Raw genomic sequence first — 13,872 nt, forward strand, 5'->3', positions numbered from 1 at the left:
TGCTTGTGTAAAACATTGCTTGATCAGCAGCTCTTGCAGCAGTGTGATTTCCTAACTGTAACTGTAGCCAAGTCCTGTTAGCTGTCACTCTCACATCAGGGGGTTGTGCTGCTGTTTCCAGTCGTTTTCACTTCCATAGTCTGTTTTAACCTGAGGAATGATTATGCTGTTCAGGGAAAACAGCCTCAGAAGATATCTCCCTCTCTGTGTGTGTGTGTGTGTATGTGTGTGTGTGTGTGTGTGTGTGTGTGTGTGTGTGTGTGTGTGTGTGTGTGTGTGTGTGTGTGTGTGTGTGTGTGTGTGTGTGTGTGTGTGTGTGTGTGTGTGTGTGTGTGTGTGTGTGTGTGTGTGTGCATTTTGGGAACGAATAAGGAGCAACCACATACACACAGAGTGGTTGGAGTGTTGACATGGGCTGCTTATCTGTGGTGTATTACAGTAGTAGTGATGACCTGGCAGTCCTGCTCCTTGGCTGGGTGCTGGTGGAGGAGCATGTCCAGCATATTCTACTGACCTCTGACTCCTGGCACGTGCACTACAACCCTCACAGATACACAGGCTACTGTACAGCCCTCTGTAGGCCAGGCCCCTTCCCCGTAATACACTATTGATAACTGATAATCCACTTTAGAGGAAAACCATCTTGTCTTTGGCAATACAAGACACCTGGCATGCAGCAACAAGATGCATTTGCAGAGGCATGCATTAAAGGTTTGTGTGTGTGTGTTTCTTCTCACCGACTGTTTTACAGTGTTGCTGATATCTCCTCCCAGAGAGATAGCCTGTCTGTACAGGTGTCTGACGTGACTCTGTCTGTTCTGGTGTTTGATCAACTGGACTTGGCTCATGTATGCATCATACGTGTGTGTGTGTGTGTGTGTGTGTGTGTGTGTGTGTGTGTGTGTGTGTGTGTGTGTGTGTGTGTGTGTGTGTGTGTGTGTGTGTGTGTGTGTGTGTGTGTGTGTGTGTGTGTGTGTGTGTGTGTACATTGTTGCATGTGTAACAAAGTTTAATTGGTAACCTCATTTCTCAGCTTTAATTATCACCACCAGTGAAATGGAAGTTGCTAGCTTTTCGTTGGCATAACTGGCTAGAGCCTTGTCAAGAGGGCCGTCACGTGTGTTTGTGAGACAGAGGATACTAGATCAAGGACCAGTAAGGAATAAATAGTATACTGTTAAGCAAGCGTAGTGATGTCCATCACACATGCATACAGTATGTGTGTGTTCTGTATGTACAGATGTAGGATCTTAATTTGAGCCAGTTTGTTCAAATTAACAGGAAATGTGGATTATAAATAATGGACATTTTTGAAGGGGTTGATACTTTTTTTGTAAAGGAAAATCAAGTCTGAAATGTTCAAGTGGAAACTACAAACTTCAGAAGCCTTTAAAAATCTCAAATACACTACAAGTTGTAGTTCTCCTGCAACAGGGTGATCAAATGAAGATCCTACATATGTATGCCCGTGTGCAAGAGTAGCACCGGAAGTATTGAGTTCTCTCTGTATTGATGGGCCAAGCAGCTCTCTCTGGCTAGGTACCCTGTGGTAATGTAATGTATGTGATTCATCATATATCAACACGTTTAATGTCTCTTTCCTCTTCTGTTTTCCTCCTCACATGACAGGCTGAGAGAGAGAGGGGATATGAGAGAGAGGGGATATGAGAGAGAGGGGATATGAGAGAGGGGATATGAGAGAGAGGGGATATGAGAGAGGGGATATGAGAGAGAGAGGGGATATGAGAGAGAGAGGGGATATGAGAGAGAGGGGATATGAGAGAGAGGGGATATGAGAGAGAGGGGATATGAGAGAGAGGGGATATGAGAGAGGGGATATGAGAGAGGGATATGAGAGAGAGGGGATATGAGAGAGGGGATATGAGAGAGGGGATATGAGAGAGGGGATATGAGAGAGGGGATATGAGAGAGGGGATATGAGAGAGAGGGGATATGAGAGAGGGGATATGAGAAAGAGGGGATATGAGAGAGAGGGGATATGAGAGAGGGGATATGAGAGAGGGGATATGAGAGAGAGGGGATATGAGAGAGGGGATATGAGAGAGAGAGAGAGAGAGAGAGAGAGAGAGAGAGAGAGAGAGAGAGAGAGAGAGAGAGAACTGGAATGTTATTTGGCCCACACAGAGAGTACACAGTAGCAGAATACCTGACCACTGTGACTGACCAAAAATCAAGGAAAGCTAACCCTAACCCTAACCCTAACCCTAACCCTAACCCTTTACTATGTACAGACGCAGTGAGCATAACCTTGCTATTGAGAGAGGCCGCCTGGCTCTTAACCTAATGCCAAATGTATGACCATATTAGAGACACATATTTCCTTCAGATATCACAGACCCAAAAAGAATGAGAAAACAAATCCAATCTTGATAAATTCCCCTATCAGTTAGATGAAATACCACAGCAGTAAGATGTGTGACCTGTTGCCACAAGTTAAGAGAAACCAGTGGAGCACACACACCATTGTAAATACAACCTATATTTATCTGTTTATTTATTTTCCCTTTCATACTACAACTATTTGCACATTTCTACAACACTTTACAAGGCCAATAATATAACATGTATAACATGCAATGTTAACTGTTCATTTCTGATTGTTTACTTCCTTTGTTTACCTCCCTTTGGTTTATTGTCTATTCCACTTGCTTTGTTAATGTAAACACATTTCCCATACCAATAAAGCCCTTTGAATTGAGAGAGAGAGAGAGAGAGAGAGAGAAAACCAAACCCCAACACAACACCGAGTAAGGAAACACCAACACTACAAAGTTTAAACAACGTTATGTAGATCCTGTGGCCTGGGGTGGTGCAGTGGTCTAAGACACTACCTCTGGAGCACATGCACAGTGTACTGCTGCCAGCATGGCTTCAAATAGATTACTCTTTCAACACGCTCTTATCTACCTTTCACCTCTATCTCTCACTATCCAATAAGCAAACAAAATACTTAAAGGCTCAGTGCAGTCAAAAACTAGATTTACCTGTGTTTTATATATTCCACAATATGAGTTTAGAAGAATAGTGTGAAATTGCGAAAATGATGATCATGTCCTTTTAGTGTAAGAGCTGTTTGAAAAGACAGCCTGGAATTTCAGCTTGTTTTGGTGGGATGGAGTTTTGGCCTTCTTGGTGACATCACCCGGCAGTAAATTAGGTAATAGACCAATCATATATAGAGTTCCAAACATCTCTGTCAATAACAGCTAGTTTTCAGTTTTCCCTTCCACACTCAGACCACTCCCAAACGGTCATAGCAAAATGATTGCTTGACAAATTGCTCTTTGACCATTTGGATTGAAAACAACCACAGTAAGGTACTTAATTTTAACCCACAAATGATTGAATTGTGAGATAAAAACAGCTGCATTGGACTGTAAAAAAAAATGGAATAAAAAAAACTTGACATAGATCGAGCTCAGGCGTCATTCCTGTTCCGAAGGTAGATCCAGCTCAGGCGTCATTCCTGTTCCGAAGGTAGATCCAGCTCAGGCGTCATTCCTGTTCCGAAGGTAGATCCAGCTCAGGCGTCATTCCTGTTCCGAAGGTAGATCCAGCTCAGGCGTCATTCCTTTTCCGAAGGTAGATCCAGCTCAGGCGTCATTCCTGTTCCGAAGGTAGATCCAGCTCAGGCGTCATTCCTGTTCCGAAGGTAGATCCAGCTCAGGCGTCATTCCTGTTCCGAAGGTAGATCCAGCTCAGGCGTCATTCCTGTTCCGAAGGTAGATCCAGCTCAGGCGTCATTCCTGTTCCGAAGGTAGATCGAGCTCAGGCGTCATTCCTGTTCCGAAGGTAGATCCAGCTCAGGCGTCATTCCTGTTCCGAAGGTAGATCCAGCTCAGGCGTCATTCCTGTTCCGAAGGTAGATCCAGCTCAGGCGTCATTCCTGTTCCGAAGGTAGATCCAGCTCAGGCGTCATTCCTGTTCCGAAGGTAGATGTTGATCGTGCACCTGCCGCTTATTCGAGCCTACTCTTGCCAGGCTTGTACAGTACCTGCGCTTTCATGTCGCCCATGGCTAGTCGAACGGCGAACGCTTCGTTGAGACGATGCTGAAACATCAATCCATGGGCGAGTCAGTCCCACATTCAAAGTTTAAAAAATCTAATCAAAATGAAGGAAATCAAATCAAAATTGAGGAAAAGTTCACCTGCAAACTGAGCACATCATGGTGTGAAATGGGCCGTCTTTCTTACGCACATCATTTCTTTGGTGTGCTAATCAACATCCCCTTTTCCCCATTCCTATCGATAAAATAATTTTATTAGCAGACTCCACGTCCTTCCCATCTCACAGTGGAGACACAAGGCAGAAATAATAATACATTTTTATTTGCGATGGCAGGTAACATGGGTCTGGTTTGGACTGCCTTACAGTAGAGCACTGCAGGAGCCTGACTCCCTCTCTCTCACCTGCAATGCACCACACACCTCTCACCTCCAACTTCACATCTCTCTTTCTTTCAGTCCTATCTCTAACTCTCTTACTATCACACTGAGTCTCTCTCTCTCTCTGTCTCTCTCTCTCTCACACACACTTAGTCTCTCTCTCTGTCTCTCTCTCTCTCCCTCTCTCTTACTATCACACTGAGTCTCTCTCTCTCTCTCTGTCTCTCTCTCTCACACACACTTAGTCTCTCTCTCTGTATCTCTCTCTCTCGCTCACTGAGTCGCTCTTTCACTATCACACTGTCTCTTTCTCTCTCTCCCTCTCTCTTACTATCACACTGTCTCTCTCTTACTATCACGCACTCTTTCTCTCTCTCCCTCTCTCTTACTATCACACTGTCTCTCTCTCTCTCCCTATCACACTCTCTCTCTCTCTCCCTCTCTCTTACTATCACACTGTCTCTCTCTTGCTATCACACTCTCTCTCTCTCTCTCTCGCTCTGTCTCTCTCACACTGAGTCTCTCTCTCTCTCTCCCTCTCTCTCTCTCTCTCTCTCTCCTTCTCTCTTACTATCACATTGAGTCTCTCTCTCTGCCTCTCTCTTACTATCACACTGAGTCTCTCTCTCTCTCTGCCTCTCTCTTACTATCACACTGTCTCTTTCTCTCTCTCCCTCTCTCTTACTATCACACTGTCTCTCTCTCTGTCTCTCTCTCTCACACACACTTAGTCTCTCTCTCTGTCTCTCTCTCTCTCGCTCACTGAGTCGCTCTTTCACTATCACACTGTCTCTTTCTCTCTCTCCCTCTCTCTTACTATCACACTGTCTCTCTCTCTCTCTCTCTCCCTATCACACTCTCTCTCTCTCTCCCTCTCTCTTACTATCACACTGTCTCGCTCTGTCTCTCTCACACTGAGTCTCTCTCTCTGCCTCTCTCTTACTATCACACTGAGTCTCTCTCTCTCTCTCTGCCTCTCTCTTGCTATCACACTGAGTCTCTCTCTCTCTCTCTCTCTCTCTCTCTCTCTCTCTCTCTCTCTCTCTCTCTCTCTCTCTCTCTCTCTCTCTCTCTCTCTCTCTCTCTCTCTCTCTCTCTCTCTCTCTCTCTCTCTCTCTCTCTCTCTCTCCTCTCTTACTATCACGCTGAGTCTCTCTCTCTCTGCCTCTCTCTTACTATCACACTGAGACTCTCTATCTCTCCTTCTCTCTTACTATCACACTGAGTCTCTCTATCTCTCATTCTCTCTTACTATCACACTGAGTCTCTATATCTCCTTCTCTTTTACTATCACACTGAGTCTCGCTCCTTCTCTTTTACTATAACACTGAGACTCTCTCTCTCTCTCTCTCATTCTCTCTCTCTCTGCCTCTCTCTTACGATCACACAGCCTCTCCCCCTCTCTCTCTCTTACTGTCACATCGAGTCTGTCTCTCTCTAGGAATTTTTGGTAATTCATTTTTTTGTTTTTATTATTTCATTTAACAATTATTTAACCAGGTAAATCATTGAGAACACATTCTCTTTTACAATAACCACGTGACCAATATAGGGAAATAACTGTGCCGCAAAGCAGTCAAGTGATAAAATACAGGCAAAGCAGACATTTCTTAATACCCTTTTGTGACTAGGGGGCAGTATTTTAATTTTTGGATAAAAAACGTTCCCGTTTTAAACAGGATATTTTGTCACGACAAGATGCTCGACTATGCATATAATTGACGGCTTGGGATAGAAAACACTCTAACATTTCCAAAACTGCAAAGATATTGTCTGTGAGTGCAACAGAACTGATGTTACAGGTGAAACCCAGATAAAAATCCAACCAGGAAGTGCCCCATATTTTGAAAGCGCTGCATGCCAATGACTGCTTATATGGCTGTGAATGGGCTACGAATGAGCTTACGCTTTCTACGTATTCCCCAAGGTGTCTACAGCATTGTGATGTCTTTTTACACATTTATATTGAAGAATAGCCGTAAGGGACCACATTGAGCAAGTGGTCGCATGACGGCTCCCGCAGAAAATCTTGCGTAAAGTACAGAGGTAGCCATTATTCCAATCGCTTCTAATGAGAAACCAATTGTCCCGGTGGATATATTGTCGAACAGATATGTGAAAAACACCTTGAGGATTGTTTCTAAACAACGTTTGCCATGTTTCTGTCGATGTTATGGAGCTAATTTGGAAAAGAGTTTGGCGTTGTAGTGACCGCATTTTCCGGTCGATTTCTCAGCCTAACGTGAAGAACAAACGGAGCTATTTCGCCGACAAAAATAATCTTTTTGGAAAAAAGGAACATTTGCTATCTAACTGAGAGTCTCGTGAGTGAAAACATCAGAAGTTCTTCAAAGGTAAATTATTTAATTTGATTGCTTTTCTTATATTCGTGAAAATGTTGCCTGCTGCTAGCAGGGCATAATGCTATGCTAGGCTATGATAAACTTACACAAATGCTTGTCTAGCTTTGGTTGTAAAGCATATTTTGAAAATCTGAGATGACAGGGTGATTAACAAAAGGCTAATATATTTCATTGGTGATTTTCATGAATAGGAATATTTTCTAGGGATATTTATGTCCGACGCGTTATGCAAATTAGTGTCAGGCGATGATTACGCTCCCGCATGCGTGATGGGGAGTTCGTAGAGGTTAAAGTCCATGCAAAAACATACAGTATTTACAACACATATCATTAAAAGGTAGGGGACACAAATAGCAGCTACTGACTCTAAAAGCAGTCACAGGACAGAGGTGGATAAAAGGAGTCCCCCTTTTCCCCATTCCTATCGATAAAATAATTTTATTAGCAGACTCCACGTCCTTCCCATCTCACAGTGGAGACACGAGGCAGAAATAATAATACATTTTTTTTTGCGATGGCAGGTAACATGGGTCTGGTTTGGACTGCCTTACAGTAGAGCACTGCAGGGGCCTGACTCCCTCTCTCTCACCTGCAATGCACCACACACCTCTCACCTCAAACTCTACATCTCTCTTTCTTTCAGTCCTATCTCTAACTCTCTTGCTATCACACTGTCTCACACTCTCTCTATCACATTGAATCTCTCTCTCTCTGTCCCTCACTATCACACTGAGTCTCTCTCTAAGTTTCAATGGCCAAGGTGCATAAAGATAGGAATTGGATAGGAATTATTGGTAAGTACCTTTTTTGTTTTTTAACCTGTTAGACCTATAGGGGCAGTATTTCATTTTTGGATAAAAAGACGTGCCCGTTTTTAGCGCAATATTTTGTCACGAAAAGATGCTCGACTATGCTTGGAATTGATAGTTTTGGAAAGAAGACACTCTGACGTTTCCAGAACTGCAAAGATTTTCACTGTGAGTGCCATAGAACAAAATCTACAGGCAAAACCAAGATGTTTGAGTGACCAGGAAATCAACAGGATTTCTGACGGCACGTTTTCCATGATCGCCTTATATGGCTGTGAATGCGACAGGAATGAACGGACACTTCCTATCGTTTCCCCCAGGTGTCTGCAGCATTGTGACGTATTTGTAGGCATATCATTGGAAGATTGACCATAAGAGACTACAATTGCCAAGTGTCCCGCACGGTGTCTGCGTGGAAATTGGTGCGCAAAAGTCAGCTACCAGTATTTTTCCATCCGAATCAGAGAAGAATGCACGCTTCCAGGGACGGGATTTCAATGAAGAGATATATGACAAAACACCTTGAGGATTGATTCAAACAACGTTTTCCATGTTTCAGTCGATATTATGGAGTTAATTCGGAAAAAAGTTTGACGTTTAGGTGACTGAATTTTCGGTCAGTTTCGGTAGCCAAATGCATAGTAACAAAACGGAACGTTGTGTCCTACACAAGCATCTTTCAGGAAAAACTGGACATCTGCTATGTAACTGAGAGTCTCCTCATTGAAACATCTGAAGTTCTTCAAAGGTAAATTATTTTATTTGATCCCTTTGCTGGTTTTTGTGAATATGTTGCGTGCTAAATGCTAACGCTAAATGCTAAGCTAGCTATCACCACTCTTACACAAATTATTGATTTTCTCTGGTTCTAAAGCATGTTTTGAAAATCTGAGACGACAGGATTGTTAAGAAAGGGATAAGCTTGAGAGCAGGCATATTTATTTCATTTCATTTGCGATTTTTAGAAATCGCTAACGTTGCGTTATGGTAATGAGCTTGAGGCTATGATTACGCGACCACATGCGGTGTGGGTCGGCTTAACAGGTTAAAGTCCATGCAAGTAGTTAAGGGCGCTGTACTGCAGCGCCAGCTGTGTCACCAGAGACCCTGGGTTCGCGCCCAGGCTCTGTCGTAACCTGGCCGCGACCGGGAGGTCTGTGGGGTGACGCACAGTTGGCCTAGCGCCGTCCAGGTTAGTGAAGGCTTGGCCGGTAGGGATATCCTTGTCTCATCGCGCACCAGCGACTCCTGTGGCTGGCTGGGCGCAGTGCACGCTAACCAAGGTTGCCAGGTGTTTCCTCCTACACATTGGTGCGGCTGGCTTCCAGGTTGGATGCGCGCTGTGTTAAGAAGCAGTTAGTGTTGGTTGGGTTGTGTATCGGAGGATGCATGACTTTCACCCTTCGTCTCTCCCGAGCCCGTGCGGGAGTTGTAGTGATGAGACAAGATAGTAGCTACTAAAAACAATTGGATACCACGAAATTGGGGAGAAAAAGCGGTAAAAAATAAAATAAAAAAAATCCATGCAAGAACATACTGTATTTACAACACATATCATTAACTTCTTGCGTCGAGCCATCCCGGATCCGGGATCGTGACTACAGCCTCAAGCCAATTACTATAACGCAACGTTAACTATTCATGAAAATCGCAAATGAAATGAAATCAATATGCTAGCTCTCAAGCTTCGCCTTTTGTTAACAACACTGTCATCTCAGATTTTCAAAAATATGCTTCTCAACCATAGCAAAGCAAGCATTTGTGTAACAGTATTGATAGCTATTGATAGCTAGTGTAGCATTTAGCGTTAGCATTCAGCAGGCAACATTTTCACAAAAACCAGAAAAGCATTCAAATAAAATCATTTACCTTTGAAGAACTTCAGATGTTTTCAATGAGGAGACTCTCAGTCAGATAGCAAATGTTCAGTTTTTACAAAAATATTATTTGTGTCGACAAATTGCTCCGTTTTCTTCATCACGTTTGGGTAAGAAAAAAAACGAAAATTAAGTCATTAAAACGCGAACTTTTTTCCAAATTAACTCCATAATATCGACAGAAACATGGCAAACGATGTTTAGAATCAATCCTCAAGGTGTTTTTCACATATCTATCGATGATAAATCCTTCGTGGCAGTTGACTTTCTCTTCTGAAGAAATGGAACGCGCATGGACCTAGAGATTACGCAATAATTTCGACACAGGACACCGGGCGGACACCTGGTAAATGTAGTCTCTTATAGTCAATCTTCCAATGATATGCCTACAAATACGTCACAATGCTGCAGACACCTTGTAGAAACGACAGAAAGGGCAGGCTCATTCCTGGCGCATTCATAGCCATATAAGGAGACATTGGAACACAGCGCCTTCAGAATCTGGGGCATTTCCTGTATGAAACTTCATCTTGGTTTCGCCTGTAGCATTAGTTCTGGGGCACTCACAGATAATACCTTTGCAGTTTTGGAAACGTCAGAGTTTTTTCTTTCCAAAGCTGTCAATTACATGCATAGTCGAGCATCTTTTCGTGACAAAATATCTTGTTTAAAACGTGAACGTTTTTTATCCACAAATTTAAAGAGCGCCCCCTAACTCGAAGAAGTTAATAGGCAGGGGACACAAATATTAGCTACTGATTTTAAAAGCAGTCGCAGGGGTGGATAACCAGGCCATGTAAACTGTTAAAGAAACTAGGGATGGAGATTATTGGTGGAGTTTTAAATCCTGTTTGAGTTTTTTCCTGTCAGTAGGAGCAATGTTAAGGATTTGGGGAGCCAGTTGGAGTGGGATTTGCATGTCCGCAATTGTTTTATTGATGTAACAATGTACATTGCCAAAGCGTACTTTGGAAATTAAGTGATTCAGTAACATTAATAATCAAGAGGATGGGCTTCTATTAGAAGTGGAAATCAGTAAATAAGGACATGAGGAACAAAGGCTATTTTAAGCTTACGGGTTTGGTGTAAGGGTTACAATTAGGGTTAGGGTCAGAATCAGGGTTAGGGTAAAGGTAAGGGGTTAGTGGTTAGGTTTAGGGTTACAGGTTAAGGTTAGGGTAAGTGTAAGGGTTAAGGTAAATAGGATTTTGAGGAAATAATTTGTAGGTCCCCACAAGGATAGAATAACATAAAACCCACACACACATGTACAGTAACACCTTACAGATGCTTAGCTCCGAAACAGCTGAGTGATCAAACCACAGAGTGAGAGTGGTACAATTGAGGTCAGAGAGTCATCCTGAGGGACCTCTAAACACACACCAAGGACGCTCTCTGGGCTTGGCTCTTGTGTATGTGTGTGTGCGTGTGAGTGCGTTTCTGCGTGTGTGTGTGTGTGTGTGCGCGCGTGCGTGTGTGCGTGTGTGTCACAGGTAGTATGACAGCTTTCTTACCGGATGTTCAACCCTATGTTATCATTGTTATTTATTCTAATACACTGGAGCACACACGCACATGAACACATACACACATGGACACACACACACACTACACATCTCTGTCATCTTCTTGAGTACATCTTCTGTTTAACCTTTAGCCTATTACCTCTGGCCTCCATCCACACAGATTCCAGTGGTGCTGCTGTAACCATGGCAACATGGCATTGTCACTAGGTTACTGTCAGTTATAAAAGTGTCCAGCATTGAGGTTGAATGCTGGGCTACACATACAGTGGGGAGAACAAGTATTTGATACACTGCCGGTTTTGCAGGTTTTCCTACTTACAAAGCATGTAGAGGTCTGTAATTCTTATCATAGGTACACTTCAACTGTGAGAGACGGAATCTAAAACAAAAATCCAGAATATCACATTGTATGATTTTTAAGTAATTAATTAGCATTGTATTGCATGACATAAGTATTTGATCACCTACCAACCAGTAAGAATTCCGGCTCTCACAGACCCTCTGTTCTCCACTCATTACCTGTATTAACCTGTTGCGACGAGCAATCCCGTATCCGGGATCCTATTTATAGACTCAAGCTCATTAGCATAACGCAACGTTAACTATTCATGAAAATCGCAAATGAAATGAAATAAATATATTAGCTCTCAAGCTTAGCCTTTTGTTAACAACACTGTCATCTCAGATTTTCAAAATATGCTTTTGAACCATAGCTAAACAAGCATTTGTGTAAGAGTATTGATAGCTAGTATACCATTAAGCCTAGCATTCAGCATGCAACATTTTCACAAAATAAGAAAAGCATTCAAATAAAATAATTTACCTTTGAAGAACTTCAGATGGTTTCAATGAGGAGACTCTCAGTTAGATAGCAAATATTCAGTTTTTCCAAAAAGATTATTTGTGTAGGACAAATCGCTCCGTTTTGTTCATCACGTTTGGCTACGAAAAAAACCTGTATCCAGGAGTGTAATTATCGCCACAAGCTCATTAGCATAACGCAACGTTAACTATTCATGAAAATCGCAAATGAAATTAAATAAATATATTAGCTCTCAAGCTTAGCCTTTTGTTAACAACACTGTCATCTCAGATTTTCAAAATATGCTTTTGAACCATAGCTAAACAAGCATTTGTGTAAGAGTATTGATAGCTAGCATACCATTAAGCCTAGCATTCAGCATGCAACATTTTCACAAAAACAAGAAAAGCATTCAAATAAAATAATTTACCTTTGAAGAACTTCAGATGTTTTCAATGAGGAGACTCTCAGTTAGATAGCAAATGTTCAGTTTTTCCAAAAATATTATTTGTGTAGGAGAAATCGCTCCGTTTTGTTCATCACGTTTGGGTAAGAAAAACCCAGAAAATTAAGTAATTACAACTCAAAACTTTTTTCCAAATTAACTCCATAACATCGACAGAAACATGGCAAACGTTGTTTAGAATCAATCCTCAAGGTGTTTTTCACATATCTATCGATGATAAATAATTCGTGGCAGTTGACTTTCTCCTCTCTAGAAAATGGAACGCGCATGGACCTGGAGATTACGCAATAATTTTGACAGAGGACACCGGGCGGACACCTGGTAAATGTAGTCTCTTATGGTCCATCTTCCAATGATATGCCTACAAATACGTCACAATGCTGCAGACACCTTGGGGAAACGACAGAAAGTGCAGGCTCATTCCTGGCGCATTCATAGCCATATAAGGAGACATTGGAACACAGGGCATTCAAAATCTGGACCATTTCCTGTATGAAATTTCATCTTGGTTTCACCTGTAGCATTAGTTCTGGGGCACTCACAGATAATATCTTTGCAGTTCTGGAGATGTCAGAGTTTTTTCTTTCCAAAGCTGTCAATTACATGCATAGTCGAGCATCTTTTCGTGACAAAATATCTTGTTTAAAACGGGAACGTTTTTTATCCAAAAATTAAAAGAGCGCCCCCTATCTCGAAGAAGTTAACTGCACCTGTTTGAACTCGTTACCTGTATAAAAAAACACCTGTCCACACACTCAATCAAACAGACTCCAACCTCTCCACAATGGCCAAGACCAGAGAGCTGTGTAAGGACATCACGGTTGAAATTGTCGACCTGCACAAAGCTGGGATGGGCTACAGGACAATAGGCAAGCAGCTTGGTGAGAAGGCAACAACTGTTGGCGCAATTATTAGAAAATGGAAGAAGTTCAAGATGACAGTCAATCACCCTCGGTCTGGGGCTCCATGCAAGATCCCACACGCACGCAAGGTCCCCCTGCTCAAGCCAGCGCATGTCCAGGCCCATCTGAAGTTTGCCAATGACCATCTGGATGATCCAGAGGAGGAATGGGAGAAGGTCATGTGTTCTGGTGAGACAAAAATAGAGCTTTTTGGTCTAAACTCCACTCGCCGTGTTTGGAGGAAGAAGAATGATGGGTAAAACGCCAAGAACACCATCCCAACCGTGAAGCATGGAGGTGGAAACATCATTCTTTGGGGATGCTTTTCTGCAAAGGGGACAGGAAGACTGCACCGTATTGAGGGGAGGATGGATGGGGCCATGTATCGCGAGATCTTGGCCGACAACCTCCTTCCCTCAGTAAGAGCATTGAAGATGAGTCGTGGCTGGGTCTTTCAGCACGACAACGACCCTAGCCAGTCTCCAGACCTGAACCCAATAGACAATCTTTGGAGGGAGCTGAAAGTCCGTATTGCCCAGCAACAGCGCCGACACGTGAAGGATATGGAGAAGGTATGTATGGAGGAGTGGGACAAAATCCCTGCTGCAGTGTGTGCAAACCTGGTCAAGAACTACAGGAAACGTATGATCTCTGTAATTGCAAAAAAAGGTTTCTGTACCAAATATTAAGTTATGCTTTTCTGTTGGATCAAATACTTA

General features: G+C 42.7%; 1 protein-coding gene and 1 long non-coding RNA gene across 2 annotated transcripts in view; both read left to right on the plus strand.

The window, feature by feature from the left end:
- The window catches only part of LOC118386188 (NALCN channel auxiliary factor 1-like), a 176,102-nt gene that overhangs the window by 58,334 nt on the left and 103,896 nt on the right, over positions 1-13,872 (plus strand). The window lies entirely within an intron of this gene.
- LOC127931090 (uncharacterized) lies at positions 3,185-4,172 on the plus strand. Its single transcript, XR_008139779.1, has 3 exons — positions 3,185-3,568; positions 3,604-3,778; positions 3,814-4,172. It is a non-coding gene; the product is annotated as an uncharacterized LOC127931090 (long non-coding RNA).

Source organism: Oncorhynchus keta, chromosome 7 (assembly GCF_023373465.1).
Source record: "Oncorhynchus keta strain PuntledgeMale-10-30-2019 chromosome 7, Oket_V2, whole genome shotgun sequence".
In the NCBI taxonomy this organism is placed as follows: domain Eukaryota; kingdom Metazoa; phylum Chordata; class Actinopteri; order Salmoniformes; family Salmonidae; genus Oncorhynchus; species Oncorhynchus keta.